The sequence below is a fragment of the Wolffia australiana genome, chromosome 13 (assembly GCF_029677425.1).
Source record: "Wolffia australiana isolate 7733 chromosome 13, ASM2967742v1".
NCBI classification, from domain to species: Eukaryota; Viridiplantae; Streptophyta; class Magnoliopsida; order Alismatales; family Araceae; genus Wolffia; species Wolffia australiana.
This window is the reverse complement of record NC_135847.1, coordinates 6779316-6803043: the sequence shown is the minus strand read 5'-3', so window position 1 is coordinate 6803043 and position 23728 is coordinate 6779316. Positions and strand designations below refer to the sequence as shown.

The following is a 23728-nucleotide window of genomic DNA, read 5'->3' as shown; positions in this document are numbered from 1 at the left end:
TGAGAAAATAGGGAAATGTGATGGAGGACCATGCAGAAGAGCAAGTCCAGTCTCATCAAGAGCCACGTCGTGGAGCCCGAGCCGATGTGAAGAGCCCAAGTTTTTGCTACCAGGTTTGAGGGAACGGCCTTCATGACATTTCATTTTGTGCTTGTGTCTTCTTTTGATTTTATGGAGGCCAATCCCGTGTAGGGGCCCCATTTTGCATCATTTTGGTTTCACCTCGTTCGTCCCTTTTGGCTATCGAGAGGCCCTCTCCTGCGCATGTATGGCCAGTCCCATAGCCATTAGTGTAGGGACACTAAGGATAGATAGTGGGTGCTCTTTAGTGGAAGAGTTCACTGAATTGCTCCGTGATAATCCCTTAATGGTATTATTCGGAAATATCAATCAGGTATATTCACATCACGGTTGTGTAAGTGATCCTTAGACCTGAGACACCAAAGACGTCTTGTGGACGGACCTTTGTATTTTGGATATGGCTAACGAGTCTCTAATCATGGGATTCTAAACAGACTTAGTTCGGGTACATCAAGAAGTTCACGAAGACGTTTGAGTGGTCAAGATGGGATCATCCTCCCTCGGTGTAAGAGGTGATAGCTCAAGGAAGATGATGGGATGAAGTCCTTGGCCAAGGTAGTGAAATATCGGAGAAGATTTCTCTGATGATTTTTAAATGCATCAGTACTAACTTGAATGACCGATTAGGGTTTGATAGTTGACCATACCCTAAGTCATCCTAGGAGCGTCCAGTGGATGAGGGTTTATACTTGCACAATAACCGATGACGAACATATTCCATGAGTGAGTCGATACACACTCCTTTGTATCTTCTAGAAAACTAGGTGTAGCTTGGCACCCCACGTGTTGGAGACTCGATCTATCGATTGGGTTAAATCGATCAGATATAAATTAATCTATATGATGATATATTTAATTAATTTAGAAGGCCAATAAAGGTTATTGGGCTGTTAAAGTTGTTAAGTAGACTGATACATGGGCCTAGAGGGTCACACGCAAATGGTCTTTTGGACGTCGGAAGATATACTTAAGTTTTGGGGGTTTTTATGAAACATACCCACTTATTATAAATAGGGAAGGCCATGAACAAATTCACTCCAGGCTGAATTGTTCATGGGACTTTCTCCTTGTTCTCCCTTCTCCCCACACCCCCTCTCCATGCCCGATGTGATCGGAACGGCATAACAATGACAGTGGAGGTAAAACGGAGCACATCAAGGAGAAGGAGGAGATCCGAGATGCTGAGGATCGCGTGGATACATCTAGAGGCTGCACATTTGAGTAGCTCAACTCGGCTCTGTCCAGGATCGGAGAACTCACAGATGTGATCCATGTAAAGGTACCTCGATTCATGGTTTGATCGATGTCGTTCGATTCACAAATGTCCTCCACTACGTATCGTTTTGATTTGTTCATCCCGATCTAGGCCTCTAGAACCCAACAATAGTGTCATTAAAACAGTCAAAATAATCTAGATTTTTTTAAAACCCTTCATCCTCAAGTCTAAGTCTTCCAATTTTAAAAACATATCTCAAATTTTAATTTCTTTATTTTTTAATCTTCAAATTTTATTCTTTTGATTTTAAAAACAATCAATCTCAATATTATTTTGTTTTAACTCTTTTTACCTTCAAATGTGTTTTATCTAAAAATACTATTCTGCTTTTCAATTCTTTCATCTTCAAAGCTGGTTTTTTTTGGTTTTCTAATGTGTTCTATACAATTGTATCTTGTTTTTTATTTGTTTCATGTTTAAATCAAATTTCTGCCTTAAAACAAGCTGTCTTACAACAATCTGTCTTAATATTATTATTTTTAATTTTTATTATTTTTGAATCGTGCATGCCTGATTTGAAAAATATTATCTTTCCTTATTTTGTTATTCAATTCTTTTATCTTCAAATCTCATATTTATAATCAAAACTTTTTATATCGAACGATTATATCCATCTTTAATTATTTTGTTTTTAAGTATTATTTCTCAGTTTTTTAAAAATCATACATAAATATTAATTTAATTTTCAGTTATTTTATCTTGAAATCTGTTTGTTGTGATTTCAAAAGAATTATATCTTGAAATCTCCACCTATGACTTAAAATCATTCTCTCCAGATATTATTCATTTTCATGTTCTTTTATCCTTAAATTTCTACTCCTAATTCAATTTATTTTTTTCGAATCTGTATTAGTTGTAAAAAATATTTTATTACTGATTTCAAACTTAATTTATTTATAAAATTCTATTTCTGATATCCAACCTTCGATTTAAGCCCCTAGGAATTCTTATATTTCATTTCTAATTTCATATTTTAGTTAAATTTCTTGTATCTTTAAATATTAGATGTATTCTTTTTTAATGTCACTCAAGCATTGACTTTTTTGAAATTTTAAAATTAGTGGTCTAGACTCATAAATCTTACTCGAGTAATAGATCGTTAGTTTAATATTCTAGAAATTATAGTTAGAATTTGGCAATCATCAGTTTGAATTTTAATCACATATAAATCGAATTTTGTTGTGAGTACATATCTATATAAATTTATATTTTTCAATATGTTAATTTCTCTAGATAAATAAGTTTCCAGGTTCTATTGAGATCATTATTCAGAAGATGAACTATACGGTGTCACATGTGATATTGCATTTATCCATCATATAGAAACATGAAGGATCATCATTCTCTGGATCATATGCAAATATTTGGGATCATCTTTACAATCTAGAAATCAAGGGCAGATAAAGAATAAGACAAAGTCATCAGTGAGAAAATCAATTTCATATCCAAAAAGTCAAAGTCAACTTCATACAGTCAAAGTCAACTTCATACAGTCAAATTCAACTTTAGAAAGACAAAGTTTACTATTCACGAATGATTTAACTAATATTGATTGATTTATATTTTCTGTGGGAATCATTTAAAGTTGAGTTTAAAGTTTTTAAAGTTTTTTATTTCATAATGCATGTCTTTCAATTAGTTGGCTTTGGGTAATTCTTCGTTACTAGTGAGCAGTTGAAATGCATTAACATTGGCAATAATGCTTTTTTTTTTTCATTTTTCATGTACTATGGACATACGATACAAGTCATTTTATTTGATTTACATTTACTCATTTCTTTGTGAATTAGAAATTCCATTTGTTCTTATTAACCTTTACAAAGAATAGAAAGGAAGAGTTTATGGGGTTTCCTGTTTTAGAAGTAAAGTGTCGGTCAATATCTTTATCATCCTAGCTTAGGTGGGCACACACATATATTGTCCACCATCCCCATTTTCTCAACACCCATTTAGTATATTACACTAGTTCGTATGTTATTGGGACTAAACTATCTAAGTATTACTTATATATCCATTATACTTTACCTAAGCTTACACATTATTTTAGCAATTTACCATCAGCTTGTTTCTTCACCCATAGATAGGAGACTCACCCCTAGTATTCATTGACACACATTTGATATGATTTGCTTATATAGTGTGAGAAGTGATGGAGGACCATTCAGAAGATCAAGCCCAAGCTCATCAACAGCCGTGTCGTGGAGCCCGAGCCGATGTGAAGGACCCAAATTTTGGATATCAGGTTTGATGACAGCTTCTTAGTCTTGTGTTATTTTTTTGCACGAGTCATCTTTTGTTTCCACTGACCTTATGGTGGCCCCTCCCCACGTGTGTACTGGCCTCCTCCACGTCCATCGTTCTGTGTTTTGTTTTTTTGTTTTTGATCAAATCTTTAGGGGACAACTTTTGTTTTGACCCCTCCCCTAAGGTTGGCCATAAGGGCAACCACACCCCTCCCCCCTTACTATATAAGGGGAAGGGTGATAGCATGCTCAGTTTGGAGATCCTTTGGAAAAAAAACAAACCCTTGTTGTTGTACATTGGGGTCTCCCTCTTCCCCTTCCCTAGAGAAGTGGAATTTTATTTTTGTAGGACACTCATGAAGTAGAAGCTCTTGATCCTTGCCACCGATGAGCCACCACTGATCCGGTGGCCTACTGCTGACAGTTTGTGTCGCCAGAGTTTGATCCCCTTTACACCTAAGCCACATGCTACCACCGACTTCCACCCGTGGAATGCGAGAAACTACTGCCCTGATCCTTCGGCTGGCCCTAGATTGTACCACCGGTTCTCAACTAATGTCCACCCGAGTCTCAAACTCGCACCGTCAAAGCCTTGTCACACCTCCAGAATCGGCTACGCCACAACCAGCAATTGCACGAGCCCGTACGTCCAATCTCAAGTCCGCTACTGCGTTGGCCACGGATATCCTCATTCACTACGGTGTCACTTAGATCTTCCTCCCAGCACGTCGCACGGAACTGCCAACCTATGTGTGCTTTGCTCGCGATCCCTCGACTTTATCCGTGCCCCCCTTCAGTTCCCCAGTGCCTACAACTCCTCGGCACCTGCTGTCGTGCACAGCTGATTGCACTCACTGCCCTACTACGTGTGGTCTCGCACCGTGCTGTCATCCCCTGTGTGCGGTCATCCATGGTGCTTCCTGCCACAACCGTTGGTTGTTGTGCGTGCCCCGTGCATGTTGCCGCACGTGCATGCGCGGCCGCCCGCTGCACTACTCGCCCCAGCTGCTACTTCGGTGTGCGCACCTGCGGTGATCGCCCATGCCCACGGTCCTTGTCACATGGAGTAAAGGATAGCTGCGCTCTACCCAGCATGGTAGTCACACTGCACATCAACCTTCCGCGGCGCTGACTACAGTCACCGCCACACCAGCGCACGGTCATCTGTAGCGTCATCCACATATGCTCCCCTCTCTCGCCTTAGAAGTGCCTTGCCTATCTGCGATGTTTGTGATTCACCCGAACATCCAGACTCAAGCCCGCAGGCCACCTCTCCTTCCCTCCCCCCATGACAGTATTATCACATTTTTTAGTGTCGTCTTTGTCTGATCTGCTACCGAGAGCTTTTTTTCTTCGAATCGTAGGAATAGCCATACAAATTGTGTTAGGGATTTTATTCTTTGGTGTCCAACCTGGCTTGCTCTCGATGGCCATCTGGACGCTCACAGGTAGTGATTGTCCCCCACTCCGTTAGCCTTTGATCGGATCACTCGGGTCATTGGGAGCTTGCCCATTGCCAAGATCCCTCGTGTTGACTATCTGAGATGTCGTATTGGGTTAGTGGACTTCAGTTGTACTTCTCGTTGGTTTTCTTCCTCATGACGTATCATCTTACTGCTTGCATCACCTTTTCTGATCCTCTCCCTGTGGTATGACACGGGCTGTTTAATCCCGGCACTACGTGTTACCTCAAGAAGACTACATATTTCCTATTTTAAGTTGGGAATCAAGTCAGTATGAAACCCAAACATAAAGTACATGCCATCCACGAGAGAGTCATCTTGCTTGTGAGAGGTGTGAGGCCCACCATTTGAATGAGAGAAATAAGGAAACAACAGTCAGTAAGAAATTAGCTTCATTCATTATGGCCACCAGCTCTTCCTAAACCAAGAGGATTATTCGCACACATTCTTAGAATGTCTTTAAGATTATTAATACTAAATGTGAATGATATTTTAGTACCTAATGCAATATATTCTTTTCTTTCAAGGTAAATGTATAACATAAGGAGAGGATAATAAACATTGATATGGGACTAGAAAACATTAAGTTGGGGGGAGGGAGGGCATTTGATAATTACCAATACCAAGGTAATCGAACAATATAACAATAGAATCAAATATTTAAATAATTAATTTCAAATAAATAATCATAAATCATTTTGGCTTTTATTTACATTTCTTGTGTAAATTTAGGAGCATGAATGGGAAATATACGATGAATAAGATGTAACATAATTAATTAAATACATGCACAGTAGAAGAAAAAAGAAAGGATAAGAATGCCGGCAAGGTAGCTTGTTGAGTTTCTTTCGTAATCTCATAGTATCTTGCATTAGGAGAAAGGTTATAAATTCACATTACAAACCCAACTCATAATATGCAAATGAAGATCAAAGAAAGACTTGTAATAAATAATGTGGTGGGGGACCATCCAGAAGACCAGGCAACATTTTGTGAGCAGCCGCGGCGTGAAGCTTGAGCCGGCGCCCAGAATCCGAGCTTTAAGTATACGGCCTAACGACAAGCCTCTGTGGTTCATTTATTTTCCTTTTTTTCTTTTTTTCATGAATTGGTATGAGGGCCATCATGTTTTGGGCCCCCATTCTTATCATCTTTTCGTTTATGTATCCTTGTACAACTAAACTGATCTTCCAATACGAATATTTCCAAGCTCATAAAGGTAGGCCTTATTCACTAATTTCTTTCTCTTATTATAAGAAACAAAACCATCATTAGTCATTAGTCATAATTCAGTGTATCCAGATTGAGTGAATGATGAGCCCAAACCAAGTTTTTGTGAATGACCCCTGAGGAAATTCCTTGTGAGTAGACCATAAAGGATACCATAAAAATGTTTTACAATCAATAATTATAGCCTGAGAACCAAACAAATAAAGATGTATTCATTAAATTGTATATTTTTTGACTCTGCCATTACCTAGAGACCCGCTCTACATTTTGAGTGGCTTAGTAGGGTTCATCACAGCTACAGATAGTTCAAGGATCTCAAGCAGGCTTCAAGGAAGTTTGAGGTTGAATGTGAGTGTGCCTACATGGAGGAATATGAGCTTGGTAGAATACCCAAGTCAGGGGGTAGTAATCAATGGCCCTGTCCTTTGCTTAACTAAATAAGGCCAATCAGGTTCTTCCTAAACTTTTTTCTTAAGGAATTATTTCATTTTAATTTAGTTGATAAAATCTATAAATTTGAATTGGCATTTTAATTTAAGATTGTTAAGATAGTAACATTGAGGAATTTCGTAAACAAACTAGCATTAATCTGGAATTTGATGCTATTGTTTTATTTCCTTTTAATTTTACATTCACACATACCATAAAATATGTAAAAATATAAATATACCACCATTATTTATCTATTAAAACAATCCATTTCTTCTTTCTTTTACATAATGGAAACCCCCATTGTCTTCAGTTTTTTCATCATCCCAATATTTCAAAATTAAAATTTCCTTTTCTTTAATATACTACAATCTATATCCTTAGCATAATTCCATAAATAGAGACTCTATTCACATGTACGCACTACCTCTAAAAAAATAATATAAGAATATTTTATCTCCTAAAATATTATCGAATATCCATCATCATTAAACTATCTTAACCCTTACATTTGACCCACATACCTCAATATGATTATTAATATATCTTTAACAGTATGACCATCATTATCTTATTTAGTCCAGATTACCATATAAGTAATAATTATTTTTTTTCCTATTATCATATTGTCCCATTATTCTCCCTCTTTCTAACACATTCATTAGATCTATCCCATATAGAAGGTCTTTGGGTATATAGTTTCATTCATCAGTAACATCGAGACCAAGTTAAAGAAATTAAAAAATGATTAGATAGAAGCAAGTTCATATTGCAACAAAAATAATAATTTGGACAATGCTATTTAGTTTCAACATTTTCTTTGTAATTAACCCACGCTCTCTCACTATCTTATTTAGTTTATATTAATCACGGATCCTCATGACAACTATAGAATGACTTAAGGTATGGTAAACTTTTTAATCATACCCGGTGATCCATGTTAGGACAAGTACATTGGAAAATAAAAAAAAATCCTTGTCTAGTATTTTCATTACCTTTTTCAAGGGCAGACAATCCCTTAGTAATGACATGATAACCATTCCAAGTCTTCATTTCGTATCTTAGAAAAAATTTTTAGGAATCTCATGATTAGGGACTCGTATGTCATAAGTGAAAACTCAAATTTAATGCATTAACTCATACATCAATTAAGGCTAGTTAGGGATCATTATATGCATACTGCTTTTCTATTAGGGTGTAATCATCTTATGTACTAATTTTTGCATTGTGTAATACTTACTTTCTATATTTGGAATTTGGATCATTTACATGTTAATATTTGAGTTATTAAAATAAGTTGAAAAAGGGAAAATAAAAATGAGAAAAAATATAATTAACATTAAAAATATATGTTTGGCATAGCTAGGGACTAACTAGCCAGTGTAGCAGGCACCCAAGCAAGTAGCGACCAAGGAATGGTAGCATCCTGAGAAAGCAACGTGCTGGATAACAGTTAGAATGTACAGAGAGGGTTAGTGTGCAGATAGAAAGCCCTAGAGCCTATATATATAGGTTCAGAATTTGTATAGCAGCAACATTTGTCAATTTTCCCATATGGGATTGACATTTTGATGTAACTTGTTGTGTCGGGATCGAGCGGCTCACGTAACACTGCAGGGAAACAGCAAGGATGCATGATGCAATGATGTTTATAATGCATTCGTACGAAAGTTAACGCGAAGAATGATGAGAAGCCAATTGATAAGGGACGCAAGCACGGGTAACGAAATGAGGGGTCAGACAGGGGCAATGATGGCGCGGCGCAGCCCGAGCCCCCAAAAACGTCTTCGGAGACGTCACCATCATCATCAACATCACCGCGAGCTCGCGTTCAGCCCACCCGACAAGCCAAGGCAACGGTACATATGCTCGGATTCAAGTATCCCAGGTAACGGGCTCATTATCCTTTTCGTGTTTCTTTACTTTCCGTTGTCTTTATCTCTCATTCCCTGTCTTTTATTCTCGTCTTACTCGTTGTAGCGAGGGGAATCCAACCTATAAGGAATTCCCCTCCACCACCATTCAAGGGAAAGACAATTCCCTCCCCCTCTCCTTTTCCCCTCATCCTTTTCTTTTCTTCCCTTTGGTTTTTCTTTCTCCCCTTTCTTTTATTTCCTTTTGGGTTAGGCCTGTTATGTTAAGGCACATCTAACTCCCCCTGTAAAAGGGACAGGATGGTGCCCTAAACACTTCACCTCTCGATAATTTTGACTAAGTAGTTTTTTGAGAACATTCTGTTAGAACGAAGAGGTCGCCGCTCTCGATCGGGAAGAGGAGAAGGAAGAATAAGAAGAGAAGAGGAAGAAGAAGGAGAGAAGAGGTGAGGGAAGATTAAAAAGGAAGGAGAGGAATGGAGACGGAGGAAAGCATTGCGCCATCGCACGCTCACTACTGTTAATGGCGCGCACGAGCCTCACCACAGCCACCCGCCGTTGTCGCGCCCACCAGCCCGTGCCCGAACGCCGCTGGCCTCGCGCATCGCCGCCACCCCATCCAGCCGCTGTTGCCTACTCATCCTACGCCCCAACTCAGCCCCCTTCCATGTGCAACGCCAACGACCGTGACTCCGACGTCGAGTGAGCGTTGAACAGCCTCCCCGCGCACTCGGTCTTGCAGACGTCTCCAATCGCCGGACGTCTCATGCGCACTGAGATCGCCCCACGCAACACCCATGGCCGTTATCTGCCACCGTCGCCCGTGCGCACCGGTGCAGTCACTCGCCTGCGACGTTCAACCGCTGCTCGTGCCTCGCGCCTGCCGCCGTCTTTTTCATACTCCCTTGCACCCGTGATTCACCAGCGCTCGACTGGACACCCCACAGTGCGTCTCGGCACCCGACGCCCGCTTAACAGTGCGTGGAACTTGGGCGCTCCGCACCCGCCCCGCCACTCGGTGTGCAGCATACCTGCGCTTGATGTGAGGTCTCCCGCGCCCAGCTGTCGTCGTTGACGCGCTTGACAGCCAGGCCATCACAGCGCTTGAGCCCGGTACCATCGTCGCCACCATGCGGACAATGCACTTCTTGTTCTCACATATTCCCCGCTCCGTCGAGCACTCACCACTGACACCCGCACTGCCTCGCTAGGACGAACGCATGAAATCAGGACGGTGGACTACGGACCCGGATGAGGTACGTCCCCTCAGCCCCGTCTCTTATTTCTTTCGGTGCATGATCTTATTGCCTCCACCGTGCTCAGGTTAGACGTAGGTGAGCGGGACAGGATGAGTGAGAACTCGCGTATTTTGTGTGTCTTACCTGTTTGGTACGAGTCGGGCTTGCCCGTCCCGTGTGAGAAAAATCCGGCGGGAGAATATCCCGTTCGGTGTCGTAGCGTCCTTGACCCCCTCAGACGAGGTTCAAGAGGCCTACCATCCACCACTGGGCGACTCCATCGACTTCCCGGGAGTAGGAATTCATTTCTTGTCGGCGCTAGCACGTACCATATGTAGACTCAGCCTGCATTTCATCATAGATCCCTCCAATAGGGTTCACTATCGGACGACGATCTCCGTTCGACACCGAGTTCACCCGCTCGGTGACGACCAGACGATGCCCCAACGACGTCCAGCATCAGGCAAGTTCTAGATGACTGAAGCGGTCAGATCGAACGCTAACAGAGTGGGGGACTTTCACGGTCCGTGCGCGTCCACACCAGTCACCGAAAGCAAGGCTGACATGATACTAACAAGAAAGCTCCTTATGCAAGTATGATGGCTGGTCCTACAATAGGTATATAACTCTCAGGGCTGTTGTAGATGACATTGGAGAACATAATCAAGGAATAAGTGGGGTTAGGAGTATCGACCTGTTGGTTTGGGGCTTGACAACCGAAACCGTTCACGAATGTCATCGTGGTCGACGTCAGCAGCTTGGACCGACCTTGACTTCTAATGGGAGGGGCACGTGGGAGCAGCCCAAAGGGGCCAGTGGGATGACACTTCAGCAGGGAGCGCACGACAAGTGCTGCGGCATTGCAGTCCAGTCACATGGCGAGGAAGTACCCACGGTTGACCGCAACCAGTGCAACTACTCACGAGAGCAATGGATCGAGGGGCGTCAGTGGAGGTCATGAACGGGTCGAAGGAGGCAGCTTGTGTTGGAACCTAGCTCTCTCACTTCAGCAACTCACACAGAAGGGAAGGACAAGCACTCACTCTCCTGATCTCACAAAGAGAAAAAAGGTTTTTAGCCCTCACTCTCTTGATCTCACACAGAGAAACAAGATGCAAGAACACTTTGAGAGAGAAAGGAACCTTGATGCACACAGCATACTAAAACAATGGAGCACCTACATATTTATAGGCACTCCCCCATAACTACCTATGGATCTAAGCTCACCATGGCCACACACCTGTCCATGTACTTGGTCTTCCAAGAAACCCAGTCTTCTGCTCTCCTTGAACTCAGCTCCTGCCTCCACATCACCCTATACCATGCTGACTTGTTCTTTGTTGACTTATTCAAAACACCAACTCCTAAATTAATTAAGTCAAGATTAACTCTCAAACAGATTGACCAGTAGAGATTGGCGTCAACCATGTAAGAGCCGAACGAAGACCCATGGGTGACAATGGATGGGTCGGACATCGTTACAGACAATGGATGGGTCGGACGCGGCCAAGAGGACAGCAGCCAATCAGTTGCACTACGCGCGGGAGGACGAGTGCATGCAGTGTAACCCGAAAGAGCGTAGGGACTCCGGGATAATCAGCAGTGGGAGACGAAGCCACATGGGGTCACGAACAGTCTCTAGGAGGTAGCGCGCCCGTCACCAACGATGTTGGCAGGTCTGGAGTGGTGTAGGCAGCGGATCCGTTCAGACATTCGTTCAATAGTCTCTAAAGAAAACGTGAACCCTCTCCTTATACAGTAAAAAAAGAGGGGGGGTGTTTATGGGAGCCCTAATGGGCCCCATTAGTAGAAGAAGCCAACATGGGCTTCCTCCCTAAAGGGTCCTTTAGGAGGAGAAGCTCAACATGGCTTCCCCCCATAAAGGTGTGAACGAAACAAGACAAACATACAAAGACACACACATGAGTGAGGCTAGATAGTGTTATTCTATCTGGATACTTCGATGTCCTTCTTGCATATCCTTCTAGTAGGAATGTTTAGAACACATGCTAAAATACTAGCAAACTCTCATATTACGATCTCATCATAATTCACTAAGTCCGATCATGTATTCATTGACTTCATTATAAGCATCACACATGCACTATAGTGAATATGTTATATTAATGAACATGAAATGAGATGTGGAATGTGTGATTGGCTTGCCGGCCACATATATTTCCATCAACTATGTGGGCTGGCACAATGACACAATGAAGGAAGAATCAGAATGACATGCAGAGGTGAGAGACACAAAAAAGTGCTCTGTGAATTTTTACTAATGTTGTTTTGTTTCTCAATCCCCAGATATTCCTGAACTAGTTGGCACGAGGAATACCCTATTTTATCGTATTCTCTTCATTCTTAAGTTTGATGCTCCCAAGGGCAAAACCATTAAATAACCATAATTCAGTTCTTTTTTAATACGTAAAAATTGGAGGATACGAGTAGTGTTCAGATAATTTGGCTTTGACTTCAATGTATGCCTTGTCAATCTGTAAGTAGCTGCACGCAAAAGAAAATATCTTTCTTGTGTGATTTTGGCTACAAGTTAACAATCATATATATATACATATATATATATATATATATATATGTGTGTGTGTGTGTAGATATATCTATTTATCTAGATAAATGTTTTAAAAAAACACATGCATATGAGAAATTTCTAAAATGTTGAATTTCATTTTAATTCACATGGTTATAAATATATTAATTCTAGCTCATATATAAATATATATGCAGATATATGTTATCACTATCAATTTATAATTATTTCATTCCTTATATTTTTTATATACTTAATTCATCTTGTTATTCCCCTTATTATATTTTTGCCTAACCTTGATGTGTGCAATGACCTCATGAATTATGATTAGAGGAAAGAGTATAACCACATATTCTAAATATTCCTATTTCATAAATGATAAGTCCAAATTTAGGGGTTTAATGTCAATGTTTTAATCCAGAATTAACCAATAATAGTTATGCAAATTTTCACTTAAATACTCTATATTTAATATAGGACAAGTAACGGGTCAATCCACATAGATCCAGAAATTTAATTTAGGAGTTTTTTTAAGCTTCTAACAAAAAAATGAAATTAAAAGTGACAAGTAGAATTTTTGATATTTTTTAAAAATTTTAGTTAGTTAATATAATTTTCTATCATTTCAATGAAGCAGAAATACAAAGAAAACACCAAAAAAGTTATACTAATTTTAGTTTGCACAAGAAATAGTAAATAAATATTTTCAGTTTTTTCTAGAATTAAATTCACAATTAAAATGAGAGTTAGATATTTTCTTAATTTTTTTTGAAATGCTGGAATAACTAGAAATGAATTATATTAATTTAAGATAACTTTTATGATTTTTTTACAATTTTTAAAATGTAGAAAATAGTTTTTAGGGATTTTTCCTATTTTTCGGATTTTTAAATCCAAAAAATAATTATTTTACCATTTCCAGTGATCGACGATGGCGGCAACGGGCAGCAAAGCAGGCAGCGGCTTTTCTACTCCGGGCCTTTGGGTTAGCTGGCCCGATTCAGCTCTGAGTAGGGCGGGCTCATCAGTTTGGCCCAATTAGGCTTGGCCCAAATCAGTCAGGACTTGTCCTGTTTTGGCTATGTCCTGACAGAGGGCACCCTTCTGCTTGGCGGATGCGCGTGCTCTCCACCCACGGACTGGTAGGTGGAAGGGCATCCCTACTGCACACGCACTGCATGGCAGTGCACAAGTTGTGGGGGGGGGCAGGTGTGCAGGAGAAGAAATCTGATTTTTTAAAAGCTCACATGATGAATTTTTTGTACAACTGTTTTGGGAAATCAAGTATAGATTTTATGGAATGTCGAGAGAGAGAGAGAGAAGAAAGGATCTATAGAGAGAAAATGGTTGCAATGAGGAGATAGAAAGAGAAAGTGAATAAATGGTGTAAAAAGAGTTTGAATTGGAATTTGAAGGTCATAATGGTTGACATTGTTTATGAAATTTTGGGGTAACAAATTAGAGATATGGATAAAGCTCTAGACTGAAAGAGTCAATTCTAGGGAGAGAAAGTACAAAAAATAGATTTTGAGTGACAAAGTGATGGATTTATAAGGGAAATGGATAAATAATAATGAGAGGATTTAAAGGACCACCTCCATTTAAAGGATCAACGCATATCTCTGCGGTATTCTAACTTATGGATCACACCTCTGAACTCCGCTTCCACGTGCCACGCTCGCAGCATACTAGGACGCCCAGGTCCTGTCACCTGGTTACGTCCCTACCCTCCCCCACTTTTCAGTATTATTACACCTTTCAGTGCCAATTTTTTACTACTCCACTGCCCGAGAGATTTATACGTGTCGTAGATTTAGCCATCGTATATGTGATAGGGAATTTTCTTAATGGAGTCAGGCCAGTGTCGTTTGCGGCGATAGACTTGGACACGCTCAGGCGACTGCCATCCCCCACTTCATCGGCCTTCGAGCCAACCATCGGGGTCATTTTGAACTCACCCGTGAAACAACTCCTCGTGTCATCTATCTGTCCCAATGCCCCAAATCTGTCATTTTATTTCGTACTTTCTCGTTGGATTTATCACTATCGCATCTCTAATTCCATTGCATCCCATGTTCTCGTTCATTCCAAGTGGCGTGAGACGATTCGCCTAATTCTGGCATGTTGTGTTACATCATATTGGTATAAGAGCTGATCATGCTAACCTCTACGCTTAGCATCGTTGGTCGCACTTATTCTCATTTCCGCACTTTAAACTGCATGCATCGCATATTTCAAAATGCATTGCAAGTGCATACATATATATCTCGTCATTGCATCATTCTAGATAGAGAACCCTAGATTACAACTTATCTGGCTATAGGATGGTCCAAATGCGTGGCCAATTACGATCCGCCGTAGATGGTATACGTCATGAGGAGGATCACAACTACGATCCCGATATCCCAGACCTTCCACTAGAAGATCATGTTCTTGCACTCCCTCAAGCAACTTTTCCTGACCTCGGCGAGGCCGAGACATCTACTCATGCCAATAAGGAATCCCCCCTGAGGTCCCCTACTCGCCCTAGTAGGCCGCTTATGAGCGCCCCCCCATCCCGATCTGATGATTGAGGATAGGCTGTATTACCATCAGCACCTACACAAGCAGCAGGTCCCCACCTCACTCCAACACACGTGGATGATTTCGTTCAACGTCGCGGGAAGGCGCCAGCCAAAGATAGCTCACAGTCGCGACCACTCCTCAACGTGCCACCTTGATAGTTTGAGCAGCCAAAGATAGTTTGAGCACCTTGATATCAGCCATATCAGATGCCATGGGGATAACTGCCATGATGACAACCACCGACCAGCCTGTACCACCCACTGACGCAACGAAGTTTGATATTACTACCAAGACTGGCCATAGTACTACCCTGAATCAAGGTTCCCACCATGCGAGGAGGCATCTGCCACTGTCAGCTATCACCAAGAGGACCCCATCATGACTATCAGGGCCGACCTTACAAGGCGGCTCTTGTTCTCGACCCATGACACTTACATCCCGCTATATGCGTGGGGCCATCCATTGGCACATGATGAGTCGAACTACTCGCCTCAGGCGACTCTGGCCCCGTACGGGCCAGCACCAACTCATGCGCCACCATACGGTCCACAAGATTACTATGGGACTCCTCGCGCACCACTGACACCACCTCCATCGACTTTCGTGCTGACCCCAACCTATGTGTTGGTGCCGACCTACGTGCCTCATGATCATACACCATCCCAGCAGCACCCCCTGCACCACCAGTTGTGACTGCAACCTTCACAATATACGTGATGTCGACCTAGTACGACCTGTCTACTTAGTTGGTGTTGCCTACGCCAAGACCTGTAGACATGCTACCTAGACCATATGCACCATAGGATTACAACCCTACTCCTCGGGTCCCGGATCAGCACCAACACCGGAGCCTAGAGACCCATTTGAGCCCCAAATCATCTAGAGACATCAGCCAACCCCCAATCCATTGTCACTACGATAATGACGATAGAGACCATAGATGAGAGGCACACTGAGACATGATTCAGACGAGTGTCTGAATTGAGGTTCCCCTCTACGAGGGCATGCAGAATCTGAAGGATTATACAGACTGGAAGTGTGACCTAGAGAGTTACTTCTAGTGTTACGGTATGGACGACAACCTATGTGTCTAATACACCAAGGCGAAACTTGGAGGTCATGCCAAGATATTCTAGAAGAACTAGAAGGATGCCGCAAGACGACAAGGAGATCCAACAATCACTTGGGAAAAGATGTCAAGAAAGCTTATGGATAAGTATATGCCTCAGCTCTATATGAAACGATTCCTCCTAAAGTGGATGGATCTCAAGCAAGGCAGGCGTAAGGTAGGCGATTACATCAAGGATTTCAAGGAGTACCACATGCGCTGCTGCTTCGTTGATACCCCACAGGTTCAGATCGCACTTTTTGTGCATAGTCTCCATCCCGAATTAGGAGCTTAAGTATTGTAACAGAATCCAATGATAGTGGACCAGGCCTACAATTTAGTAGAGAGCAACGAGTTCTCCTTTAAGGACATGAGTTCGGCAACGACCCTGACTTCTCGTACCCTATCCGCCGCCACGACTACAAGTACCAGATCATCCCTGGCCATGGTGGATGAAAGGGGTTCCCACTACCCCTAGGAGCATCAGCCCTCCATCAACAATGGTCACAGTGGTCCCTGCCGCATCATCCATCGTCTCGACAGCTCATGCCCCAAACATGAACTGCGAGCAGCTATAGTGCTTCAAGTGCAAGGGATACGGGCACCGATGGTCCGATTGCCCCTCCCTTCTTTATATGGACTTCAACGGGAATCCAATCGACCCACCACGAGAGGAGGGTATCGAGGTTGACGTCTACCCTGGTGAGTGCTCCGAGGATGAGATCTATGAGGACCCATTAGGATACGTACATATTACTCCCGTTGGTCCTACACCCGTCTCATTCATAGTGAACCTCACAATTCAGCAAGGCGATGCCTACCCTAACATCCCTTGAGTTCAGCGATCCACTCCGACTAGAGCACCGGCTAGGACCACGACGATCCCAATCTCGCCTCCTCAAACGCTACAGCCACGGCCGGCTACGGCAACCCTGGCAATCGCCTCATCACAAACTCCTACCCCTGTGGTCATACTACCACCTCATCACAAACGCCTCATCACAAGCTGATAGAAAACATGCTCATTCATGTATGGAGGATGCCGATTGATATGGTATCCAGTGGTATGAGCACCTACTCAGATAGTGCTGACCGTCCCAACATCGGCTCCCCAGCCAAAAGAACCATTGATCGCCAACTGGTGCATATTTCAACAAGAGCTTGACCAGGAGCGCTAACACTTGCCCGTTTGTTTTGCTCTCAACCGAGATGTTCCCTCAGAGGAACTGCCACGAGCATCCGATGTGCCTAACGTGCTTGAGCTGACAGAGCTCATGGCCGATTTTGGGACTGTCTTCCTTGAAGAGCTCCCCGAAAAGCTCCCACCCATGCGTAGCATCTAGCACGCCATTGACCTCATTCCCAAAGGTACGCTTCTGAACTTAGCACATTATCAGATGGACCCAATAAAATACAAGGAGTTGTATCGACAGGTGAAGGAACTCTTGGCCAAACGCCTTATACGAGAGAGCCTCAGCCTATGTGTCATCCCCGCATTACTTGTGCCGAAGAAAGACGGGACAAGACATATGTGTTACGACTCTCATGCCATCGACAAGATTATGGTGAAATATCATTTTCCCATTCCTTGATTTCAAGACTTATTCAATCAAATGGCTGGCGCAACCATATTCTCAAAGATCGACTTGCGTAGTGGATACTACCAGGTCCCCATCCAACTAGGAGATGAGTGGAAGATGGCCTTCAAGATCAAGGATAGCCTGTTCAAATGGAATGTCATGCCATTTGTGCTCCCCAATGCCCCGAGTACATTCTAATGATTGATGAACAAAATCCTATGCCCGTTCATCGGCAGACTTGTCATCGTCTACTTTGACGATATACTCATCTTTAGTGGTTCTCGCATAGACTACCTACAACACCTATGAGAGGTGTGTACAGCATTGCAACGTGAGAAGCTCTAAGCTCATCCGAAGAAGTGCAGTTTCTTCATCGCCAAGGTCTCCTTCCTAGGTTTCATTATATCCGCTCAAGGAGTCTCTGCCGATCTGGCCAAGGTTGAGGCCATCATGTTGTGGCCTAATGACAGATGAAAATTCCGTAGTTAAATGTTAATTTGTCATTGTAAAATTAATTTGCCTACAATCAAATAAATTTTTAATAAAGTATAGAAACTTACTCCAGTGTATAGCGTGAGTAAGGTCGTCTCCACAGTGACTGGCCTTCAGGTATTTATTCAATAATTGAGTTGATAATTAATAAGATATATTAATGATATACTAAAGGTAATAAGAAGAATTAAGTAATTAGTAAGTAGAGAAAATACTAGTTCAACAAGTTAAAAAGAGAAGATAAAATATCTAAGATTATATATATATGTATTGGAGATACTAAGAATAATAAAGAATTGAAGAGGAAAGATATTATATTTAAGAAGGATAATAAGATAGATAAGAATTTAGTAAGAATGAGTAGTTTAATAAGAGTAAAGATTAAGTATAAGTAGAAGAAGATAGATAAATATATTAAGAGAGAATGAGAGGGTTAGGGTAGTATCTATATATACTAAGAAGATAGGTGAAAACGGAGTATTAAGTAATAATTTAACTATATTATACTATGTATAAGTATAGAGAGATGTTAAGATGGAATATACGGATTACTAGAGGCAATGAGGAACTAGATATGTATATAATCACCTCTAGTTGAGGAGAATACCTTATATATTTCTAATATTTATTATATATAAAGTATAGATATCATAATAAGTTATTTTAATTATTCTTATAGTCAAAAATACGGAGTAAAGGAACAGTTGTGTCGAACGCCCTTAAGGTGTTCGGTAGAATGCCCTATAGAATATCAAAACAGGACAGTTTTTTATCTTTTTATACTTTCTATCATTTTTAAAGAGTTTATATAATCGATTTTGATAATCAGTGGGTCAATTTAGTAAAACACCCGAGAGGTGTTTGACCAAATGTCCGATAGAAGATGAAGATGTAAGAGATGTATAATATACTTCGTTATATTATGATTTTTATAAGTATCTTATATAGGTGTTGTAGATGAAATTGAAGGTGAGGGGTATTTCTGTCGAACGCACGTGAGGTGTTTGACAGAATGCCCAATAGAGGTCGGGTAAGAGGTATGTATTTATAGTGTAAGTTTTATAAAGTTTAGATAGTGGAACTTAGGTAAATTGAGCAAATAATCATCGAATACGTGAAGTGTTCCATGAAATGTCAAAAATAGTTCTCGCTATGAAATTCAACAAAAACACGAGTAACTAAGTTGATTGAACTTAAAATTAACTGTATAGAATGATGGAAAACATGAAAATTAGCCAAGGAAACACATCAACTAACCTGAATCCCCAGGATTTGAAAAGATGGAGTGGCGGTGCTGATCGTCATAGCCGAGCTTCGGTTTAGGGATCCCCTTTCTCTTCTCCTCTGTGCGGGTGCGAATCTAGGCTGCTTTAAAGCTTCTTCAGCTCCCGCCTTGCAGTCTGCAACTACCTGTGCTGTCATGACGCCGCAGGTTGCTTCCAAACAAGGAAGGGATCTCCGCCGTCCTACAGACTTAAGGTCAAAAGATCACTCAAGTTGGGAGTTCTAGACCCCTTTGAATGGCCTGGGAAAAGAATAAAACATGTTAAATAAACAGGATAAGATCTCACCGTCCAATCTTCTTAAAGAAGATTGAAAAGATGAATCATATCCATCTATAAAGATACCCAAAAAGACATAGGCTTCAGGCCAGGCTGGCTCGAAGCCCAGTCTCCTTTTTTCTTATGTTTCTTCAGATTACCGCGCATCGGGTCACGATCGCTTGGTCACCTTGTGGCCCGGCCCACACGGCGATAAAATAGACTATGGGCTTTAAGTCCCATATCAAAAAATTTTAATTAACGAAGCGTTAAATAAAATTTGGAGTGTATTACCAACTGAATCAAAACACCAAAGCCATACCTTTCATGCGCACAACTTGACTTCTGTGGGCCTCTCTACGGGCATGTTCTCCTTGTAGTCAGCTGGGCATGCCTGACAGCTGCTGCCCCATGCCGGTTGTGGGCTGGCTTGAGCCTTGCTCTTGCTAGCCTTTGCTGGCTTGGGCACTAAGTGCCTGGTTGGCTCCTTAGCCGACCCAATAAACCCTTTGTTTTATATATTTATATATTTTCTCTATTTCTTTATTCTTCATAAATTTCTCTATTTATTTATTCTCTTCATTTCTCCAATATCATTTTCTTCCCTGCAATAGCATACATACTAAATAGAGCATAGGAAATTAAAAAGGTCTTACTAACAAATATTTTAAGTTGTAAAACATGCATAAAAATGATATTAAAGTGCATTATTTTATCATTTGCTCCCTTTAGTGCATGAAATGTCAAATTCATATAAAATTTGAAAAAATATTCATGAAATGATCCCAAAATGACTTTAGAATATGTATAATTACATTACACATTTTGGGTTTGTCATCTAAGCCCAAGGACGTTCATGATGTACGGAGGTTCATTTGCTTGGAGGCTTTCTACCAGAGATTTGTTCCAGGATTCAGCAGCGTTACTGCTCCATTCACAGATCTCATCATACTCGACAACTTCAAGTAGATGAAGGTGGCTGATAAGGCCTTTGAGGAAACCAAGTGCCGCATGACAGAGGCTCCCGTGCTACGACTGCCTGACTTCAACAAGGTGTTTGAAGTCGCTTGTGATGCCTCATGCATAGGTATTGGTGGCATCCGTACATAGGACAAACACCTCGTTGAATACTTCAGTGAGAAGCTAAACAACACGAGGCAAGGCAACGATAATTATGATCATGAATTGTACACCCTGGTGCAATCCCTCCACCATTGGCGGCACTATCTCCTACCCAAGGAGCTCATGCTCTTCTCAGATCATAATGCCCTACAGCACTTGCACGACCAGAAGAAGGTTAGCAACCAGCACACTCGATGGATCGCATATCTACACAACTACACATTCATCATTCGACACAAGAAAGGAAAAGATAACGTCGTCGTAGATGCTCTTAGCCAGAGACAAGTTGTCCTCAACCTGATGAGGACCCAAGTTTTAGGATTTGATCAACTCCCACAGGATTACACCGACTGTCCCGACTTCGGGAAGATTACAAGTGCTATTGGTGAAGGCCCAAAGGACAAATAGCAAGACTATTGCCTCTCCGACGGCTACCTTTTCCACAAGGAGAGGTTTTGCATACTTCGCACCTCACTACGAGATTTCTTTATCTAGGAAATGTACGCAGGTGGTCTGAGCAGACATATTGGTGCCAACAAGACCATCCTCTCTTTAGAGTACCAGTTCTACTAGCTCTCATTCAAGAGAGATGTCAGGAAGATCATCTCCCACTACTTCACCAAGGCCAAGATGACAAAGCAGAATACAGGGCTCTATACGCCCCTACCCGTGTTAACACGTTCGTGGGACAACGTCAGCATCGATTTTGTGCTTGGTCTACCAAAGACTGCCCGATGGCAGGTTTTCCAAGATGGCTCACTTTATTCCCTGTTCGAAGACATCGGACACCTAGCGAGTAGCACGACTATTTTTGACAAGATTGTCCGCTTGTATGGAGTACCACAATCGATCTTGTCAAACCACGATGTATGTTTCACTAGTTATTTCTGGAAGACCTTATAGGTTCTCTTGGGAATTAAGCTCAAATTCTCTATGGACGGGCAGACAGAGGTAGTGAACCGTAGTTTAGGAAATCTGCTCGATTCCATCGTGGGGGATAACCTCACCACGTGGGATTATGTCATCCTCATGCGAAGTTTGCTTTCAATTCCTCCGTGAATCACACCACCAGCCACACGCCATTCGAGATTGTATATGGCCAGGTACCTCGTAGGCCCCTAGACCTCATTCTAGTAGAACCGCATTCCAGAGTGTCCGAAGATGACATTGCATTTGCACAACATATAAGGGACATGTATCATGACATTCATACTTATGGCGTCATGCAAAATGAGATGTACAAGGTCGCCGCTGATGCGAGTCATAGGTCAGATAGCTACACTGAAGGAGATCAAGTCATGGTCATGTTGAGGCCCGAGAGATATTCTCCTAGGGTCACTATGAAGCTTCATGCTCATAGTGTTGGACCTTTCTCGATAGTCTGTATGGTCGGCGAGAACGCCTACGTTGGGCGTATCCCATTAGATTGGAAAATCTGTCCCACCTGCAACGTTAGTGATCTGATCTGATACCATCCTATGCCACCCATTGTTGAGTCTCACAGCCCCTCGAGCCTTAGTAGTGATGTGAGCGAGAGACCCCATCTACCCCCTCCCGTACTGTCACCAGAGAGGCGTGAGTATGTTGAGTGATAAGCTCAAAAATTACGTTTATATATGTCGTTATTTAGGGGTTTTCCGAACTTAATCACTAAAATTTATATGTCCCTTAATGCGCAAGTAAGGGGTCGAACCCTAGGGAGGCGGTGGTGATATTCAAATTTCTGTCTAATTAGGGTTTTAGAATTTGACACCCAAATGAAATGATGTTTAACTATTTATTTAAATGCAAATACTTGTAATTAGGAACTAAAATTATATCTTTTTTGAAATTAAATGATTTTGTTAATTCTCTGTTATTAATTAACAGAGATTCAAAAGTCACTTAATCTTATCTTTTTATTTGATTTAAAGTCTTTGATTGTTTTGGTTATATAATTTTTTTTTCTTTTTAATGAATTTCAGATCTATTTCTAAAATAGGTTTAACTCTAATTTAGTGTATTTCTTTAATTCGTTTTGTTTATCAGGTGCTTTACTATTTTTAAAGAATAAAAAGAACTAATACTTATGCTATTATTAAGAGCATTTTTATATATTTTTATTTTATCCCATTTGATTCTAAATTGTAAATATGTCCTAAAACAGCAAATCGTGAATACGATTCACGATTTGCTTATTCAAGAAGAACGGAATCGTGAATCTAATTCACGATTTATGCGATTCAAGCAACAGGTAGGGTTCGAATCAGAAATTTTATACGCAATTACTACTAAATGATTTTAGACCGAACTAAAATTCAGTAGCTGAATGACTAAAATCGGAACAGATAAAAAAACGACGGCGAGCATAAACTGAGTGCAAATTTCAGAAAACTAAGTATGAAGTAAGGTGCAAAAATCAAACACGGATAAACCTAGAGGTACCAGAAAGAGCAGAGAATCGATCCAGGCGAGCTTCGAGCAACGAACGCCGAATATTTTCCTCCGATTTTGGCTTGAAATTCCGGAAATTTGTGGCGACGAATCTGCGAATTTCGTCCACGAATCGAGCTTCAAACTCTTCTTGGGTGATCCTTGAGATTTCAAGGAGGGTAGGGTATCCTTCCTTGAGCTTTGAAAATCAAGAACGAGTCAGAAAATTCGTTTTCTGGTCTTTTATCGCCGCGGAATCGGAAGAACAGCTCTTCCGATTCCGTTAGCATTTTCATCATTTTTGCGTTGTACGCTGAGCGTACAACGCGACGCGATTGGCTCTTAAAGCCTTCGCGTATCTTTCACTCGTCCGCGACACGCACGAAATCACGTGCGTGCGTGTCGCGCACCAAAGGCGCTAATGGGCATTCTGATTCGCCGACGCCCCGCTACGTGCGGTGCGTTATTCCGTGCATTCAGCGGGTGTTAAAAGAAGAAATTAGTACTCAAACTGGCTCACTGAGGG

At 41.6% G+C, this 23728-nt stretch overlaps 1 long non-coding RNA gene across 1 annotated transcript; it reads right to left on the bottom strand.

Moving 5' to 3' along the window:
* Positions 1–19218: 19218 nt before the first annotated feature.
* On the bottom strand, positions 19219–23502 carry LOC144711228 (uncharacterized). Its single transcript, XR_013583505.1, has 3 exons — positions 23215–23502; positions 19991–20273; positions 19219–19600 (listed from the first exon to the last, which is right to left on the bottom strand). It is a non-coding gene; the product is annotated as an uncharacterized LOC144711228 (long non-coding RNA).
* Positions 23503–23728: the final 226 nt, after the last annotated feature.